We start from the raw sequence: 19,644 nt of genomic DNA, 5'->3' as shown, positions 1-19,644 counted from the left end.
CAACTGAAAACACGACAAAAACCAACACTTTATTGAACTGCAAATGAGAACTTTGAATTTTGTGTCTATTTTTTGCTAAGAAATCATTTTTTCAGTCAAAAGTGCCAAAAGTGTAAAAAAAGCAATTTTGGCTCTGAGTATTACTGATTTTAATTTTCAACTTACAATTTGAGAAAAAACTAACACTTTCTTGAACATCAAATGAGAAGTTAAACTTTTGTATGCATTTGTTGCTAAAAAAAAATTATTTTGTCAGTCAAAAGTGCCAAAAGTGTCAAAAAAGCTTTTTTTGGCTCAATGACTGTTTTGAATTTTCAACTTACAACTTGAGAAAAACTAACATTTTCTTGAACTGCAAAGGAGAACTTTGACTTTTGGGTGCATTTGTCACTAAAAAATCATTTTGTCAGTCAAAAGTGCCAAAAGTGTCAAAAAAACGTTTTTTGCTCAATGACTGTTTTGAATTTTCAACTTACAACGTGGCATGAAACAAAACTTTCTTTAACTGCAAATGCAAACTTTAAATTTTGACTGGTTTTGTGCTTAAAATTCATTTTGTAAGTCAAAAGTGCCAAAAGTGTAAAAAAGTCTTTTATGCTCAGATTATGAATGTTTTGAATTTTCAACTTACAACGTGACAAAAACTAACATTTTCTTGAACTGCAAATGAGAACTTCAACTTTTGGGTGCATTTGCTGCTAAAAAAAATCATTTTGTCGGTCAAAAGTGCCAAAAGTGTCAAAAAAGCGTTTTCGGCTCTATGACTGTTTTGAATTTTCAACTTACAACGTGGCATAAAATAACACTTTCTTGAACTGCAAATGCAAACTTTAAATTTTGACTGGTTTTGTGCTTAAAATTCATTTTGTCAGTCAAAAGTGCCAAAAGTGTAAAAAAGTCTTTTATGCTCAGAGTATGAATGTTTTGAATTTTCAACTTACAACGTGACAAAAACTAACACTTTCTTGAACTGCAAATGAGAACTTAAACTTTTGGGTGCATTTGTTGCTAAAAAAAAATCATTTTGTCAGTAAAAAGTGCCAAAAGTGTCAAAAAAGCATTTTTGGCTCTATGACTGTTTTGAATTTTAAACTTACAAAGTGGTATAAAATAACACTTTCTTGAACTGCAAATGAGAACTTTAAATTTTGAGTGGTTTTATGCTTAAAATTCATTTTGTCAGTCAAAAGTGTCAAAAAAGCGTTTTCTGCTCAGAGTATGATTGTTTTGAATTTTAAACTTACAACGTGGCATAAAATAACACTTTCTTGAACTGCAAATGAGAACTTTAAATTTTGACTGGTTTTGTGCTTAAAATTCATTTGTCAGTCAAAAGTGCCAAAAGTGTCAAAAAAGTCTTTAATGCTCAGAGTATGACTGTTTTGAATTTTCAACTTACAACGTGACAAAAACTAACACTTTCTCGAGCTGCAAATGAGAATTTTGACTTTTGAGTCTATTTGTTGCTAACAAAAATCTTTTTGTCAGTCAAAAGTGCCAAAAGTGTCAAAAAAGCGTTTTCGGCTCTATGACTGTTTTGAATTTTAAACTTAAAACGTGGCATAAAATAACACTTTCTTGAACTGCAAATGAGAACTTTAAATTTTGAGTGGTTTTGTGCTTAAAATTCATTTTGTCAGTCAAAAGTGTCAAAAAAGCGTTTTCTGCTCAGAGTATGATTGTTTTGAATTTTAAACTTACAACGTGGCATGAAACAAAACTTTCTTTAACTGCAAATGCAAACTTTAAATTTTGACTGGTTTTGTGCTTAAAATTCATTTTGTAAGTCAAAAGTGCCAAAAGTGTAAAAAAGTCTTTTATGCTCAGATTATGAATGTTTTGAATTTTCAACTTACAACGTGACAAAAACTAACATTTTCTTGAACTGCAAATGAGAACTTCAACTTTTGGGTGCATTTGTTGCTAAAAAAAATCATTTTGTCGGTCAAAAGTGCCAAAAGTGTCAAAAAAGCGTTTTCGGCTCTATGACTGTTTTGAATTTTAAACTTACAACGTGGCATAAAATAACACTTTCTTGAACTGCAAATGCAAACTTTAAATTTTGACTGGTTTTGTGCTTAAAATTCATTTTGTCAGTCAAAAGTGCCAAAAGTGTAAAAAAGTCTTTTATGCTCAGAGTATGAATGTTTTGAATTTTCAACTTACAACGTGACAAAAACTAACACTTTCTTGAACTGCAAATGAGAACTTAAACTTTTGGGTGCATTTGTTGCTAAAAAAAAATCATTTTGTCAGTCAAAAGTGCCAAAAGTGTCAAAAAAGCATTTTTGGCTCCATGACTGTTTTGAATTTTCAACTAACAACGTAACAAAAAATAACACTTTCTTGAACTGCAAATGAGAACACTGACTTTTGGGTGCGTTTTTTACTAAAAAAAAAAATCATTTTTTCAGTCAAAAGTGCCAAAAGTGTCAAAAAAGCGTTTTCTTTTGACTGGTTTGAACTTTCAAATTACAACGTGACAAAAAAAAAACACATTATTGAACTGCAAATGAGAACTTAAACTTTTGGGGGCATTTGTTGTTAAAAAATCATTTTGTCGGTCAAAAGTGCCAAAAGTAAAAAAAAAAAGCGTTTTCGGCTCTATGACTGTTTTGAATTTTAAATTTAAAACGTGGCATAAAATAACACTTTCTTGAACTGCAAATGAGAACTTTAAATTTTGAGTGGTTTTGTGCTTAAAATTCATTTTGTCAGTCAAAAGTGTCAAAAAAGCGTTTTCTGCTCAGAGTATGATTGTTTTGAATTTTAAACTTACAACGTGGCATGAAACAAAACTTTCTTTAACTGCAAATGCAAACTTTAAATTTTGACTGGTTTTGTGCTTAAAATTCATTTTGTAAGTCAAAAGTGCCAAAAGTGTAAAAAAGTCTTTTATGCTCAGATTATGAATGTTTTGAATTTTCAACTTACAACGTGACAAAAACTAACATTTTCTTGAACTGCAAATGAGAACTTCAACTTTTGGGTGCATTTGTTGCTAAAAAAAATCATTTTGTCGGTCAAAAGTGCCAAAAGTGTCAAAAAAGCGTTTTCGGCTCTATGACTGTTTTGAATTTTAAACTTACAACGTGGCATAAAATAATTTCTTGAACTGCAAATGCAAACTTTAAATTTTGACTGGTTTTGTGCTTAAAATTCATTTTGTCAGTCAAAAGTGCCAAAAGTGTAAAAAAGTCTTTTATGCTCAGAGTATGAATGTTTTGAATTTTCAACTTACAACGTGACAAAAACTAACACTTTCTTGAACTGCAAATGAGAACTTTAACTTTTGAGTCTATTTTTTGCTAAAAAAATCTTTTTGTCAGTCAAAAGTGCCAAAAGTGTCAAAAAACCTTTTTGGCTCTAAGTATTACCGGTTTGAAGTTTCAACTGACAACATGACAAAAACTAACACTTTCTTGAACTGCAAAATGAGAACTTTGAATTTTGTGTCCATTTTTTGCTAGGAAATCATTTTTTCAGTTAAAAGTGTCAAAAAAGTATTTCGTGCTCAGAGTATGACTGTTTTGAATATTCAACTTACAACTTGAGAAAAACTAACACTTTCTTCAACATCAAATGAGAACTTCAACTTTTGGGTGCATTTGATGGTAAAAAAAAATCATTTTTTCAGTCAAAAGTGCCAAAAGTGTCAAAAAAGCGTTTTCGGCTCTATGACTGTTTTGAATTTTAAACTTACAACGTGGCATAAAATAACACTTTCTTGAACTGCAAATGCAAACTTTAAATTTTGACTGGTTTTGTGCTTAAAATTCATTTTGTCAGTCAAAAGTGCCAAAAGTGTAAAAAAGTCTTTTATGCTCAGAGTATGAATGTTTTGAATTTTCAACTTACAACGTGACAAAAACTAACACTTTCTTGAACTGCAAATGAGAACTTAAACTTTTGGGTGCATTTGTTGCTAAAAAAAAATCATTTTGTCAGTCAAAAGTGCCAAAAGTGTCAAAAAAGCATTTTTGGCTCCATGACTGTTTTGAATTTTCAACTAACAACGTAACAAAAAATAACACTTTCTTGAACTGCAAATGAGAACACTGACTTTTGGGTGCGTTTTTTACTAAAAAAAAAAATCATTTTTTCAGTCAAAAGTGCCAAAAGTGTCAAAAAAGCGTTTTCTTTTGACTGGTTTGAACTTTCAAATTACAACGTGACAAAAAAAAACACATTATTGAACTGCAAATGAGAACTTAAACTTTTGGGGGCATTTGTTGTTAAAAAATCATTTTGTCGGTCAAAAGTGCCAAAAGTAAAAAAAAAAAGCGTTTTCGGCTCTATGACTGTTTTGAATTTTAAATTTAAAACGTGGCATAAAATAACACTTTCTTGAACTGCAAATGAGAACTTTAAATTTTGAGTGGTTTTGTGCTTAAAATTCATTTTGTCAGTCAAAAGTGTCAAAAAAGCGTTTTCTGCTCAGAGTATGATTGTTTTGAATTTTAAACTTACAACGTGGCATGAAACAAAACTTTCTTTAACTGCAAATGCAAACTTTAAATTTTGACTGGTTTTGTGCTTAAAATTCATTTTGTAAGTCAAAAGTGCCAAAAGTGTAAAAAAGTCTTTTTAGCTCAGATTATGAATGTTTTGAATTTTCAACTTACAACGTGACAAAAACTAACATTTTCTTGAACTGCAAATGAGAACTTCAACTTTTGGGTGCATTTGTTGCTAAAAAAAATCATTTTGTCGGTCAAAAGTGCCAAAAGTGTCAAAAAAGCGTTTTCGGCTCTATGACTGTTTTGAATTTTAAACTTACAACGTGGCATAAAATAACAATTTCTTGAACTGCAAATGCAAACTTTAAATTTTGACTGGTTTTGTGCTTAAAATTCATTTTGTCAGTCAAAAGTGCCAAAAGTGTAAAAAAGTCTTTTATGCTCAGAGTATGAATGTTTTGAATTTTCAACTTACAACGTGACAAAAACTAACACTTTCTTGAACTGCAAATGAGAACTTTAACTTTTGAGTCTATTTTTTGCTAAAAAAATCTTTTTGTCAGTCAAAAGTGCCAAAAGTGTCAAAAAACCTTTTTGGCTCTAAGTATTACCGGTTTGAAGTTTCAACTGACAACATGACAAAAACTAACACTTTCTTGAACTGCAAAATGAGAACTTTGAATTTTGTGTCCATTTTTTGCTAGGAAATCATTTTTTCAGTTAAAAGTGTCAAAAAAGTATTTCGTGCTCAGAGTATGACTGTTTTGAATATTCAACTTACAACTTGAGAAAAACTAACACTTTCTTCAACATCAAATGAGAACTTCAACTTTTGGGTGCATTTGATGGTAAAAAAAAATCATTTTTTCAGTCAAAAGTGCCAAAAGTGTCAAAAAAGCGTTTTCGGCTCTATGACTGTTTTGAATTTTAAACTTACAACGTGGCATAAAATAACACTTTCTTGAACTGCAAATGCAAACTTTAAATTTTGACTGGTTTTGTGCTTAAAATTCATTTTGTCAGTCAAAAGTGCCAAAAGTGTAAAATAGTCTTTTATGCTCAGATTATGAATGTTTTGAATTTTCAATTTACAACGTGACAAAAAAAAACACTTTCTCGAACTGGAAATGAGAACTTTGACTTTTGAGTCTATTTGTTGCTAAAAAATCATTTTGTCAGTCAATAGTGCCAAAAGTGTCAAAAAAGCATTTTCGGCTCTATGACTGTTTTGAATTTTAAACTTACAACGTGGCATAAAATAACACTTTCTTGAACTGCAAATGCAAACTTTAAATTTTGACTGGTTTTGTGCTTAAAATTCATTTTGTCAGTCAAAAGTGCCAAAAGTGTAAAAAAGTCTTTTATGCTCAGAGTATGAATGTTTTGAATTTTCAACTTACAACGTGACAAAAACTAACACTTTCTTGAACTGCAAATGAGAACTTAAACTTTTGGGTGCATTTGTTGCTAAAAAAAAATCATTTTGTCAGTCAAAAGTGCCAAAAGTGTCAAAAAAGCATTTTTGGCTCCATGACTGTTTTGAATTTTCAACTAACAACGTAACAAAAAATAACACTTTCTTGAACTGCAAATGAGAACACTGACTTTTGGGTGCGTTTTTTACTAAAAAAAAAAATCATTTTTTCAGTCAAAAGTGCCAAAAGTGTCAAAAAAGCGTTTTCTTTTGACTGGTTTGAACTTTCAAATTACAACGTGACAAAAAAAAAACACATTATTGAACTGCAAATGAGAACTTAAACTTTTGGGGGCATTTGTTGTTAAAAAATCATTTTGTCGGTCAAAAGTGCCAAAAGTAAAAAAAAAAAGCGTTTTCGGCTCTATGACTGTTTTGAATTTTAAATTTAAAACGTGGCATAAAATAACACTTTCTTGAACTGCAAATGAGAACTTTAAATTTTGAGTGGTTTTGTGCTTAAAATTCATTTTGTCAGTCAAAAGTGTCAAAAAAGCGTTTTCTGCTCAGAGTATGATTGTTTTGAATTTTAAACTTACAACGTGGCATGAAACAAAACTTTCTTTAACTGCAAATGCAAACTTTAAATTTTGACTGGTTTTGTGCTTAAAATTCATTTTGTAAGTCAAAAGTGCCAAAAGTGTAAAAAAGTCTTTTATGCTCAGATTATGAATGTTTTGAATTTTCAACTTACAACGTGACAAAAACTAACATTTTCTTGAACTGCAAATGAGAACTTCAACTTTTGGGTGCATTTGTTGCTAAAAAAAATCATTTTGTCGGTCAAAAGTGCCAAAAGTGTCAAAAAAGCGTTTTCGGCTCTATGACTGTTTTGAATTTTAAACTTACAACGTGGCATAAAATAACAATTTCTTGAACTGCAAATGCAAACTTTAAATTTTGACTGGTTTTGTGCTTAAAATTCATTTTGTCAGTCAAAAGTGCCAAAAGTGTAAAAAAGTCTTTTATGCTCAGAGTATGAATGTTTTGAATTTTCAACTTACAACGTGACAAAAACTAACACTTTCTTGAACTGCAAATGAGAACTTTAACTTTTGAGTCTATTTTTTGCTAAAAAAATCTTTTTGTCAGTCAAAAGTGCCAAAAGTGTCAAAAAACCTTTTTGGCTCTAAGTATTACCGGTTTGAAGTTTCAACTGACAACATGACAAAAACTAACACTTTCTTGAACTGCAAAATGAGAACTTTGAATTTTGTGTCCATTTTTTGCTAGGAAATCATTTTTTCAGTTAAAAGTGTCAAAAAAGTATTTCGTGCTCAGAGTATGACTGTTTTGAATATTCAACTTACAACTTGAGAAAAACTAACACTTTCTTCAACATCAAATGAGAACTTCAACTTTTGGGTGCATTTGATGGTAAAAAAAAATCATTTTTTCAGTCAAAAGTGCCAAAAGTGTCAAAAAAGCGTTTTCGGCTCTATGACTGTTTTGAATTTTAAACTTACAACGTGGCATAAAATAACACTTTCTTGAACTGCAAATGCAAACTTTAAATTTTGACTGGTTTTGTGCTTAAAATTCATTTTGTCAGTCAAAAGTGCCAAAAGTGTAAAAAAGTCTTTTATGCTCAGAGTATGAATGTTTTGAATTTTCAACTTACAACGTGACAAAAACTAACACTTTCTTGAACTGCAAATGAGAACTTAAACTTTTGGGTGCATTTGTTGCTAAAAAAAAATCATTTTGTCAGTCAAAAGTGCCAAAAGTGTCAAAAAAGCATTTTTGGCTCCATGACTGTTTTGAATTTTCAACTAACAACGTAACAAAAAATAACACTTTCTTGAACTGCAAATGAGAACACTGACTTTTGGGTGCGTTTTTTACTAAAAAAAAAAATCATTTTTTCAGTCAAAAGTGCCAAAAGTGTCAAAAAAGCGTTTTCTTTTGACTGGTTTGAACTTTCAAATTACAACGTGACAAAAAAAAACACATTATTGAACTGCAAATGAGAACTTAAACTTTTGGGGGCATTTGTTGTTAAAAAATCATTTTGTCGGTCAAAAGTGCCAAAAGTAAAAAAAAAAAGCGTTTTCGGCTCTATGACTGTTTTGAATTTTAAATTTAAAACGTGGCATAAAATAACACTTTCTTGAACTGCAAATGAGAACTTTAAATTTTGAGTGGTTTTGTGCTTAAAATTCATTTTGTCAGTCAAAAGTGTCAAAAAAGCGTTTTCTGCTCAGAGTATGATTGTTTTGAATTTTAAACTTACAACGTGGCATGAAACAAAACTTTCTTTAACTGCAAATGCAAACTTTAAATTTTGACTGGTTTTGTGCTTAAAATTCATTTTGTAAGTCAAAAGTGCCAAAAGTGTAAAAAAGTCTTTTTAGCTCAGATTATGAATGTTTTGAATTTTCAACTTACAACGTGACAAAAACTAACATTTTCTTGAACTGCAAATGAGAACTTCAACTTTTGGGTGCATTTGTTGCTAAAAAAAATCATTTTGTCGGTCAAAAGTGCCAAAAGTGTCAAAAAAGCGTTTTCGGCTCTATGACTGTTTTGAATTTTAAACTTACAACGTGGCATAAAATAACAATTTCTTGAACTGCAAATGCAAACTTTAAATTTTGACTGGTTTTGTGCTTAAAATTCATTTTGTCAGTCAAAAGTGCCAAAAGTGTAAAAAAGTCTTTTATGCTCAGAGTATGAATGTTTTGAATTTTCAACTTACAACGTGACAAAAACTAACACTTTCTTGAACTGCAAATGAGAACTTTAACTTTTGAGTCTATTTTTTGCTAAAAAAATCTTTTTGTCAGTCAAAAGTGCCAAAAGTGTCAAAAAACCTTTTTGGCTCTAAGTATTACCGGTTTGAAGTTTCAACTGACAACATGACAAAAACTAACACTTTCTTGAACTGCAAAATGAGAACTTTGAATTTTGTGTCCATTTTTTGCTAGGAAATCATTTTTTCAGTTAAAAGTGTCAAAAAAGTATTTCGTGCTCAGAGTATGACTGTTTTGAATATTCAACTTACAACTTGAGAAAAACTAACACTTTCTTCAACATCAAATGAGAACTTCAACTTTTGGGTGCATTTGATGGTAAAAAAAAATCATTTTTTCAGTCAAAAGTGCCAAAAGTGTCAAAAAAGCGTTTTCGGCTCTATGACTGTTTTGAATTTTAAACTTACAACGTGGCATAAAATAACACTTTCTTGAACTGCAAATGCAAACTTTAAATTTTGACTGGTTTTGTGCTTAAAATTCATTTTGTCAGTCAAAAGTGCCAAAAGTGTAAAATAGTCTTTTATGCTCAGATTATGAATGTTTTGAATTTTCAATTTACAACGTGACAAAAAAAAACACTTTCTCGAACTGGAAATGAGAACTTTGACTTTTGAGTCTATTTGTTGCTAAAAAATCATTTTGTCAGTCAATAGTGCCAAAAGTGTCAAAAAAGCATTTTCGGCTCTATGACTGTTTTGAATTTTCAACTTACAACGTGGCATAAGATAACACTTTTTTGAACTGCAAATAAGAACTTTAAATTTTGACTGGTTTTGAGCTTAAAATTCAGTTTTTCAGTCAAAAGTGCCAAAAGTGACGGCACTGTTTGGACTTCTCCACTTACAATGTGACAAGAAATAACACGTTCTTCATCTGCAAATGAGAGTTTTGGCTTTTGAGTGCATTTTGGCCACAAAAAACAGTTTTTCATTCAATAGTGTCATAAAAGCGTTTATAGCTCTAAATTGCACTTTTTTGACTTCTCCACTTACTAGGTGACGAGAAATAACACTTGCTTCACTTTTGAGAGCATATTGTACATAAAAACAGTTTTTCATTCAAAAGTGTCATAAAAGCGTTTTCAGCTCAAAACAGCGCTGTTTGGACTTCTCCACTTACTAGGTGACAAGAAATAACACGTTCTTCAAGTGCAGATGAGAACTTTGACGTTTGAGTGCATTTTGGCCACGAAAATCAGTTTTTCATTCAAAAGTGTCAAAAAAGCGTTTTCAGCCCTAAACAGCACTGTTTGGACTCATCCAGTTACTGCGGGACAAGACATAACACGTTCTTCATCTGCAAATGAGAGTTTTGGCTTTTGAGTTCATTTTGGCCACAAAAAACAGTTTTTCATTCAAAAGTTTCAAAATAGCGTTTTCAGCTCTAAACAGCACTGTTTGGACTCATCCAGTTTCTGCGTGACAAGATTTAACACGTTCTTCATCTGCAAATGAGAACTTTGGCTTTTGAATGCATTTTGGCCGCAAAAAAACAGTTTTTCATTCAAAAATGTCAAAATAGCGTTTTCAGCTCAAAAAAGCACTGTTTGGACTTTTCCACTTACAAGGTGACAAGAAATAACACTTCATTCACTTTTGAGTGCATATTGTAAATAAAAAAAAGTTTTTCATTCAAAAGTTTCATAAAAGCGATTATAGCTCCAAATTGCACTGTTCTAACTTCTCCACTTACTAAGTGACGAGAAATAACACTTGCTTCACTTTTGACAGCATATTGTAAATAAAAATAAGTTTTTCATTCAAAAGTTTCATAAAAGCGATTATAGCTCCAAATTGCACTGTTTTGACTTCTCCACTTACTACGTGACAAGAAATAACACTTCATTCACTTTTGAGTGCATATTGTAAATTAAAAAAGGTTTTTCATTCAAAAGAGTCAAAATAGCATGTTCAGCTCTAGATAGCACTGTTTGGACTTCTCCACTTACAAGGCGACAAGAAATGACACTTGCTTCACTTTTGAGTGCATATTGTACATAAAAATCAGTTTTTCATTCAAAAGTTTCATAAAAGCGTTTATAGCTCCAAATTGCACTGTTTTGACTTCTCCACTTACTAGGTGACAAGAAATAACACGTTCTTCAAGTGCAGATGAGAACTTTGACGTTTGAGAGCATTTTGGCCACGAAAATAAGTTTTTCATTCAAAAGTGTCAAAATAGCGTTTTCAGCTCTAGAAAACACTGTTTGGTCTTCTCCACTTACTTGGTGACAATATATAATACGTTCTGCACTTTTGAGAGCATATTGTACATAAAAATCAGTTTTTCATTCAAAAGTGTCAAAAAAGCGTTTTCAGACCTAAACAGCACTATTTGGACTCATCGAGTTACTGCGGGACAAGATATAACACGTTCTTCATCTGCAAATGAGAGTCTTGGCTTTTGAGTGCATTTTGGCGGTCAAAAAACAGTTTTTCATTCAAACATGTCAAAATAGCGTTTTCAGCTTTAAACAGCACTGTTTGGACTTCTCCACTTACAAGGTGACAAGAAATAACACGTCAATCACTTTTGAGAGCATATTGTAAATAAAAATCAGTTTTTCATTCAAAAGTTTCATAAAAGCGTTTATAGCTCCAAATTGCACTGTTTTGACTTCTCCACTTACTAGGTGACAAGAAATATAACGTTCTTCATCTGCAAATGAGAACTTTGACTCTTGAGTGCATTTCGGCCACAAAAAACAGTTTTTCATTCAAAAGTGTCAAAATAGCATGTTCAGCTCTAGAAAGCACTGTTTTGACTTCTCAACTTACTTGGTGACAATATATAATACGTTCTGCACTTTTGAGAGCATATTGTACAAAAAAATCAGTTTTTCTTTCAAAAGTGTCAAAATAGCATTTTCAGCTCTAGAACGTACTGTTTGGACTTTTCCACTTACAAGGTGACAAGAAATAACACTTCATTCACTTTTGAGTGCATATTGTAAATAAAAATAAGTTTTTCATTCAAAAGTTTCATAAAAGCGTTTTCAGCTCAAAACAGCACTGTTTGGACTTCTCCACTTACTAGGGGACAAGAAATAACACGTTCTTCAAGTGCAGATGAGAACTTTGACGTTTGAGAGCATTTTGGCCACGAAAATAAGTTTTTCATTCAAAAGTGTCAAAATAGCGTTTTCAGCTCTAGAAAACACTGTTTGGTCTTCTCCACTTACTTGGTGACAATATATAATACGTTCTGCACTTTTGAGAGCATATTGTACATAAAAATCAGTTTTTCATTCAAAAGTGTCAAAAAAGCGTTTTCAGACCTAAACAGCACTATTTGGACTCATCGAGTTACTGCGGGACAAGATATAACACGTTCTTCATCTGCAAATGAGAGTCTTGGCTTTTGAGTGCATTTTGGCCGTCAAAAAACAGTTTTTCATTCAAACATGTCAAAAAAGCGTTTTCAGCTTTAAACAGCACTGTTTCGACTTCTCCACTTACAAGGTGACAAGAAATAACACGTCAATCACTTTTGAGAGCATATTGTAAATAAAAATAAGTTTTTCATTCAAAAGTTTCAAAAAAGCGTTTATAGCTCTAAATTGCACTGTTTTGACTTCTCCACTTACTAGGTGACGAGAAATAACACTTGCTTCACTTTTGACAGCGTATTGTACATAAAAACAGTTTTTCATTCAAACATGTCAAAAAAGCGTTTTCAGCCCTAAACAGCACTGTTTGGACTCATCCAGTTACTGCGTGACAAGATATAAGACGTTCTTCATCTGCAATTGATAACTTTGACTTTTGAGTGCATTTTGGCCAGAAAAATAAGTTTTTCATTCAAAAGTGTCAAAATAGCGTTTTCAGGACCAAATAGCACAATTTGGACTTCTCCACTTAGAACCTGACAAGAAATGACACTTGCTTCACTTTTGAGAGCATATTGTACATAAAAATCAGTTTTTCATTCAAAAGTGTCAAAAAAGCGTTTTCAGCCCTAAACAGCACTGTTTGGACTCATCCAGTTACTGCGTGACATGATATAAGACGTTCTTCATCTGCAATTGATAACTTTGACTTTTGAGTGCATTCTGGCCAGAAAAATCAGTTTGTCATTCAAAAGTGTCATAAAAGCGTTTTCAGCTCAAAACAGCACTGTTTGGACTTATCCAATTACTAGGTGACAATATATAACACGTTCTTCAAGTGCAGATGAGAACTTTGACGTTTGAGTGCATTTTGTACATAAAAATCAGTTTTTCATTCAAAAGTGTCAAAATAGCGTTTTCAGCTCTAGAAAGCACTGTTTTGACTTTCTACTTACTTAGTGACAAGAAATGACACTGGCTTCACTTTTGAGTGCATATTGTACATAAAAATCAGTTTTTCATTCAAAAGTGTCATTAAAGCGTTTTCAGCTCTAAACAGCACTGTTTTGACTTCTACACTTACTAGGTGACAATATATAACACGTTCTGCACTTTTTAGAGCGTATTGTACATAAAAATAAGTTTTTCATTCAAATGTGTCAAAGAAGTGTTTCTTGCTATAAGCAGCACTGTTTGGACTTCTCCACTTACTAAGTGACAAGAAATGACACTTGCTTCACTTTTGAGAGCATATTGTACATAAAAATCAGTTTTTCTTTTAAAATGTCATAAAAGCGTTTTCAGCCCTAAACAGCACTGTTTTACTTTCCACTTACTAGGTGACAAAAAATGATGACACTTGCTTCACTTTTGAGTGCATATTGTACATAAAAAACAGATTTTCATTCAAAAGTGTCAAAATAGCGTTTTCAGGTCCAAATAGCACAGTTTGGACTTGTCCACTCAGAAGCTGACAAGAAATGACACTTCCTTCACTTTTGAGAGCATATTGTACATAAAAATCAATTTTTCATTCAAAAGTGTCAAATAAGTGTTTCTTGCTATAAGCAGCACTGTTTGGACTTCTCCACTTACTAGGTGACAAGAAATGACACTTGCTTCACTTTTGAGTGCATATTGTACATAGTAATCAGTTTTTCATTCAAAATAGCGTTTTCAGCCCTTAACAGCACTGTTTTGACTTTCCACTTACTAGGTGACAAGAAATGACACATGCTTCACTTTTGAGTGCATATTGTAAATAAAAATCAATTTTTCATTCAAAAGTGTCATGAAAAGCGTTTTCAGCTCAAAACAGCACTGTTTGTACTTCTACACTTACTAGGTGACAATATATAACACGTTCTGCACTTTTGAGAGCATATTGTACATAAAAATCAGTTTTTCATTCAAAAGTGTCAAAGAAGTGTTTCTTGCTATAAACAGCACTGTTTGGACTTCTCCACTTACTGGTGACAAGAAATGACAGTTGTTTCACTTTTGAGTGCATATTGTACATAAAAATCAGATTTTCATATAAAAGTGTCAAAATATCGGATTCAGCTCTAGAAAGCACTGTTTGGTCTTCTCCACTTACTTGGTGACAATATATAATACGTTCTGAACTTTTGAGAGCATATTGTACATAAAAATCAGTTTTTCAATCAAAAGTGTCATAAAAGCATTTTCAGCTCAAAACAGCACTGTTTTGACTTCTCCACTTAGAAGCTGACACGAAATAACAATTTCTTCACTCTTGAGAGCATATTGTACATAAAAATCAGTTTTTCATAAAAAAGTGTCAAAGAAGTTTTTCTTGCTATAAACAGCACTGTTTGGACTTCTCCACTTTGAAAATGACAAGAAATGACACTTGCTTCTCTTTTGCGAGCATATTGTACATAGAAATCAGTTTTACATTCCAAAGTGTCAAAAAACCATTTTCAGCTCCAAATGGTACTGTTTTAACTTCTCCACTTGATAGGCGACAACAAATAACACTTGCTTCACTCTTGAGAGCTCAGTTCAAAAAAGTGTTTATGCCACGTTGTAAGTTTAAAATTCAAAACAGTCATAGAGCCGAAATTTTTTTTTGACACTTTTGGCACTTAATAGACTCAAAAGTCAAAGTTCTCATTTGCATCTCGAAAAAGTGTTAGTCTTTGTCACGTTGTAAGTTCAAAATTCAAAACTGTCATACTCTGAGCATAAAAGACTTTTTTGACACTTTTGGCACGTTCAACTGAAAAATGATTTCTTAGCAAAAAATAGACAAAATTCAAAGTTCTCATTTGCAGTTTAAGAAAGTGTTATTTTTTGTCACGTTGTAAGTTGAAAATTCAAAACAGTCATTGAGTCAAAAACGCTTTTTTGACACTTTTGGCATTTTTGACTGACAAAATGATTTTTTTTTAGCAACAAATGCAGCCAAAAGTTGAAGTTCTCATTTGCAGTTCGAGAAAGTGTTAGTTTTTCTCAAGTTGTAAGTTAACATTCAAAACAGTCATACTCTGAGCATAAAAGACTTTTTTTGACACTTTTGGCACTTTTGACTCAAAAAATGATTTCTCACCAAAAATAGGCTCAAAAGTCAAATTTCTTATTTGCAGTTCAAGAAAGTGTTAGTTTTTGCCACGTTGTCAGTTGAAAATTCAAACCAGCAATACTCAGAGCCAAAAACGCTTTTTTTGACAATTTTGGCACTTTTGACTCAAAAGATGATTTTTCAGCAAAAAATAGGCTCAAAAGTCAGAGTTCTCATTTGCAGTTCAAGAAAGTGTTGGTTTTTGTCACGTTGTAAGTTGAAAATTCAAAACATTCATACTCTGAGCATAAAATACTTTTTTACACATTTGGCACTTTTGACTGACAAAATGAATTTTTAGCAACAAATGCACCCAAAAGTCAAAGTTCTCATTTGATGTTCAAGAAAGTGTTATTTTTGGCCACGTTGTAAGTTTAAAATTCAAAACAGTCATAGAGCCGAAAACGATTTTTTGACACTTTTGGCACTTTTGACTGAAAAAATGAATTTTAAGCACAAAACCACTCAAAATTGAAAGTTCTCCTTTGCAGTTCAAGAAAGTGTAATTTTATGCCACGTTGTAAGTTGAATATTCAAAACAGTCATACTCTGAGCATAAAAAACTTTTTTGACACTTTTGGCACTTTTGACTGACAAAAAGATTTTTTAGCAAAAAATGCACCCAAAAGTCAAAGTTCTCATTTGCAGTTCAAGAATGTGTAATTTTTTGTCACGTTGTAAGTTGAAAATTCAAAACAGTCATTGAGCCAAAAACACTTTTTTGACACTTTTGGCACTTTTGACTGACAAAATGATTTTTTTTAGCGACAAATGCACCCAAAAGTCAAAGTTCTCATTTGCAGTTCAAGAAATTGTTATTTTTTCTCATGTGTAAGTTGAATATTGAAACAGTCATACTCTGAGCATAAAATACTTTTTTTGACACTTTTGGCACTTTTGACTGAAAAAATGATTTCTCAGCAAAAAATAGGCTCAAAAGTCAAAGTTCTCATTTTGCAGTTCAAGAAAGTGTTAGTTTTTGTCATGTCAGTTGAAACTTCAAACCAGTAATACTTAGAGCCCAAAAATGTTTTTTAGACACTTTTGGCACTTTTGACTGACAAGATGATTTTTTTTGTGCAAAAAACGCACCCAAAAGTCATAGTTCTCATTTGCAGTTCAGGAAAGTGTCATTTTTTGTCACGTTGTAAGTTGAAAGTTCAAACCAGTCAGCAGAAAACGCTTTTTTGACACTTTTGGCACTTTTTACTGAAAAAATGTTTTTTTTTTCAGCAAAAAGCGAGCAGTCATTGAGCCAAAAAAAAGCTTTTTGACACTTTTTGCACTTTTGACCGAGAAAATGATTTTTTTTTAACAAAAAATGCATCCAAAAGTTTAAGTTCTCATTTGATGTTCAAGAAAGTGTTATTTTTTCTCAAGTTGTAAGTTGAAAATTAAAATCAGTGATACTCAGAACCAAAAACGCTTTTTTGACATTTTTGGCACTTTTGACTGACAAAATGATTTTTTAGGAAAAATGGACCCAAAAGTCAAAGTTCTCATTTAATGTTCAAAAAAGTGTTTTTTCTCAAGTTGTAAGTTGAATTTTCAAAACATTCATACTATGAGCAAAAAACGCTTTTTTGACACTTTTGACTGAAAAAATGATTTTTTTTTTTAGTAAAAAACGCACCCAAAAGTCAAAGTTCTCATTTGCAGTTCAAGAAAGTGTTATTTTTTCTCAAAGTGGAAGTTGAATATTCAAAACAGTCATACTCTGAGCATAAAAGCCTTTTTTGATACTTTTGGCACTTTCAACTGAAAAATGATTTCTTAGCAAAAAATAGACCCAAGTTTAAAGTTCTCATTTGATGTTCAAGAAAGTGTTATTTTTTCTCAAGTTGTAAGTTGAAAATTAAAATCAGTGATACTCAGAACCAAAAACGCTTTTTTGACACTTTTGGCACTTTTGACTGACAAAATGATTTTTTAGCAAAAAATGCACCCAAAAGTCAAAGTTCTCATTTTCAGTTCAAGAAAGTTGTATTTTATGCCACATTGTAAGCTGAAAATTCAAACCAGTCATAGAGCCAAAAACGCTTTTTTGACACTTTTGGCACTTTTGACAGACTAAATGATTTTTTTTTTGCAAAAATAGACTCAAAATTCAAAGTTCTCATTTGCAGTTCAAGAAAGTGTTAGTTTTTGTCATGTTGTCAGTTCAAACTTCAAACCAGTAATACCTGGAGCCGAAAACGCTTTTTTGACACTTTTGGCACTTTTGACTGACAAAATGATTTTTTAGGAAAAATGGACCCAAAAGTCAAAGTTCTCATTTGATGTTCAAAAAAGTGTTATTTTTTTCTTAAGTTGTAAGTTGAATATTCAAAACAGTCATACTCTGAGCAAAAAACGCTTTTTTGACACTTTTGACTGAAACGCACCCAAAAGTCAAAGTTCTCATTTGCAGTTCAAGAAAGTGTTATTTTTTCTCAAGTTGTAAGTTGAATATTCAAAACAGTCATACTCTGAGCATAAAAGACTTTTTTGACACTTTTGGCACTTTCAACTGAAAAATGATTTCTTAGCAAAAAATAGACAAAATTCAAAGTTCTCATTTGCAGTTCAAGAAAGTGTTATTTTTTGTCACGTAAATTGAAAATTATAAACAGTCATTGAGCCAAAAACGCTTTTTTGACATTTTTGGCACTTTTGACTGACAAAATGATTTTTTTTAGCAACAAATGCAACCAAAAGTTTAAGTTCTCATTTGATGTTCAAGAAAGTGTTATTATTTCTCAAGTTGTAAGTTGAATATTCAAAACAGTCATACTTTGAGCAGAAAATGCTTTTTTGACACTTTTGGCACTTTTGACTGAAAAAATGAATTTTAAGCACAAAACCACTCAAAATTTAAAGTTCTCATTTGCAGTTCAAGAAAGTGTTATTTTATGCCACGTTGTAAGTTTAAAATTCAAAACAGTCATAGAGCTGAAAACGCTTTTTTGACACTTTTGGCACTTTTGACTGAAAAAATTGATTTTTTTTTTAGCAAAAAACGCACCCAAAAGTCAAAGTTCTCATTTGCAGTTCAAGAAAAGTGTTATTTTTTGTCACGTTGTAAGTTGAAAATTCAAACAGTAATTGAGCCAAAAACGCTTTTTTGACACCTTTGGCACTTTTGACTGACAAAATGATTTTTTTTTTTAGCAAAAAACGCACCCAAAAGTCAAAGTTCTCATTTGCAGTTCAAGACATTGTTATTTTTTGTCACATTGTAAGTTGAAAATTCAAAAGTCATTGAGCCGAAAACGCTTTTTTGACACTTTTGGCACTTTTGACTGACAAAATGATTTTTTAGCCAAAAATAGACTCAAAAGTCAAAGTTCTCATTTGCAGTTTAAGAAAGTGTTAGTTTTTGTCATGTTGTAAGTTGAAAATTCAAAACAGTCATACTCTGAGAATAAAAAACTTTTTTGACACTTTTGGCACTTTTGACTGACAAAAAGATTTTTTAGCAAAAAATGCACCCAAAAGTCAAAGTTCTCCTTTGCAGTTCAAGAAAGTGTTAGTTTTTCTCAAGTTGTAACTTGAATATTCAAAACAGTCATACTCTGAGCATAAAAGACTTTTTTGACACTTTTGATACTTTTAACTGAAAAAATGATTTCTTAGCAAAAACTAGACACAAAATTCAAAGTTCTCATTTTGCAGTTCAAGAAAGTGTTAGTTTTTGTCATGTCAGTTGAAACTTCAAACCAGTAATACTTAGAGCCCAAAAATGTTTTTTAGACACTTTTGGCACTTTTGACTAACAAAATGATTTTTTTTGTGCAAAAAACGCACCCAAAAGTCATAGTTCTCATTTGCAGTTCAGGAAAGTGTCATTTTTTGTCACGTTTTAAGTTGAAAGTTCAAACCAGTCAGCAGAAAACGCTTTTTTGACACTTTTGGCACTTTTGACTGACGAAATGATTTTTTTTTAGCAACAAATGCATCCAAAAGTTTAAGTTCTCATTTGATGTTCAAGAAAATTCTTGGATCTAAGATTTCTGGTAAATCGCCTGTCCGTCCTGGGGGAGGATCCCTCCTTCATGTGGGCACCCCTGAGGTTTCTTCGTTTTTTCCGGAATCCAGTTTTTTTGGGAGATTTTCCCCACCGCGAAGGGGTTCTAAGGGCAGGGATGCCAGTATAGCTTAGTCAGTTTGTTAGTTCATTTTAGTATTTTTCTATTGAACTCTTTGTATTCGTGATCCTTTTGATTTCATGTTTTACTTCGAAGCCCATCGAGACGACTGTTGTTGTGATTTTGGGCTATACAAATAAAATTGAATTGAATTGAATTGAATTGAAAGTGTTATTTTATCTCAAGTTGTAAGTTGAAAATTAAAATCAGTGATACTCAGAACCAAGAACGCTTTTTTTACACTTATGGCACTTTTGACTGACAAAAAGATTTTTTAGCAAAAAAGGCACCCAAAAGTCAAAGTTCTCATTTTCAGTGGTTTCAGTGGTATTTTATGCCACATTGTAAGTTGAAAATTCAAACCAGTCATAGAGCCAAAAACGCTTTTTGACACTTTTGGCACTTTTGACTGAC

The sequence above is a fragment of the Oryzias latipes genome, chromosome 14, assembly GCF_053564925.1.
Source record: "Oryzias latipes strain Hd-rR chromosome 14, Olatipes_Hd-rR_3.1".
In the NCBI taxonomy this organism is placed as follows: domain Eukaryota; kingdom Metazoa; phylum Chordata; class Actinopteri; order Beloniformes; family Adrianichthyidae; genus Oryzias; species Oryzias latipes.
The sequence above is the reverse complement of the archived record's forward strand: the minus strand, read 5'-3'. Positions refer to the sequence as shown.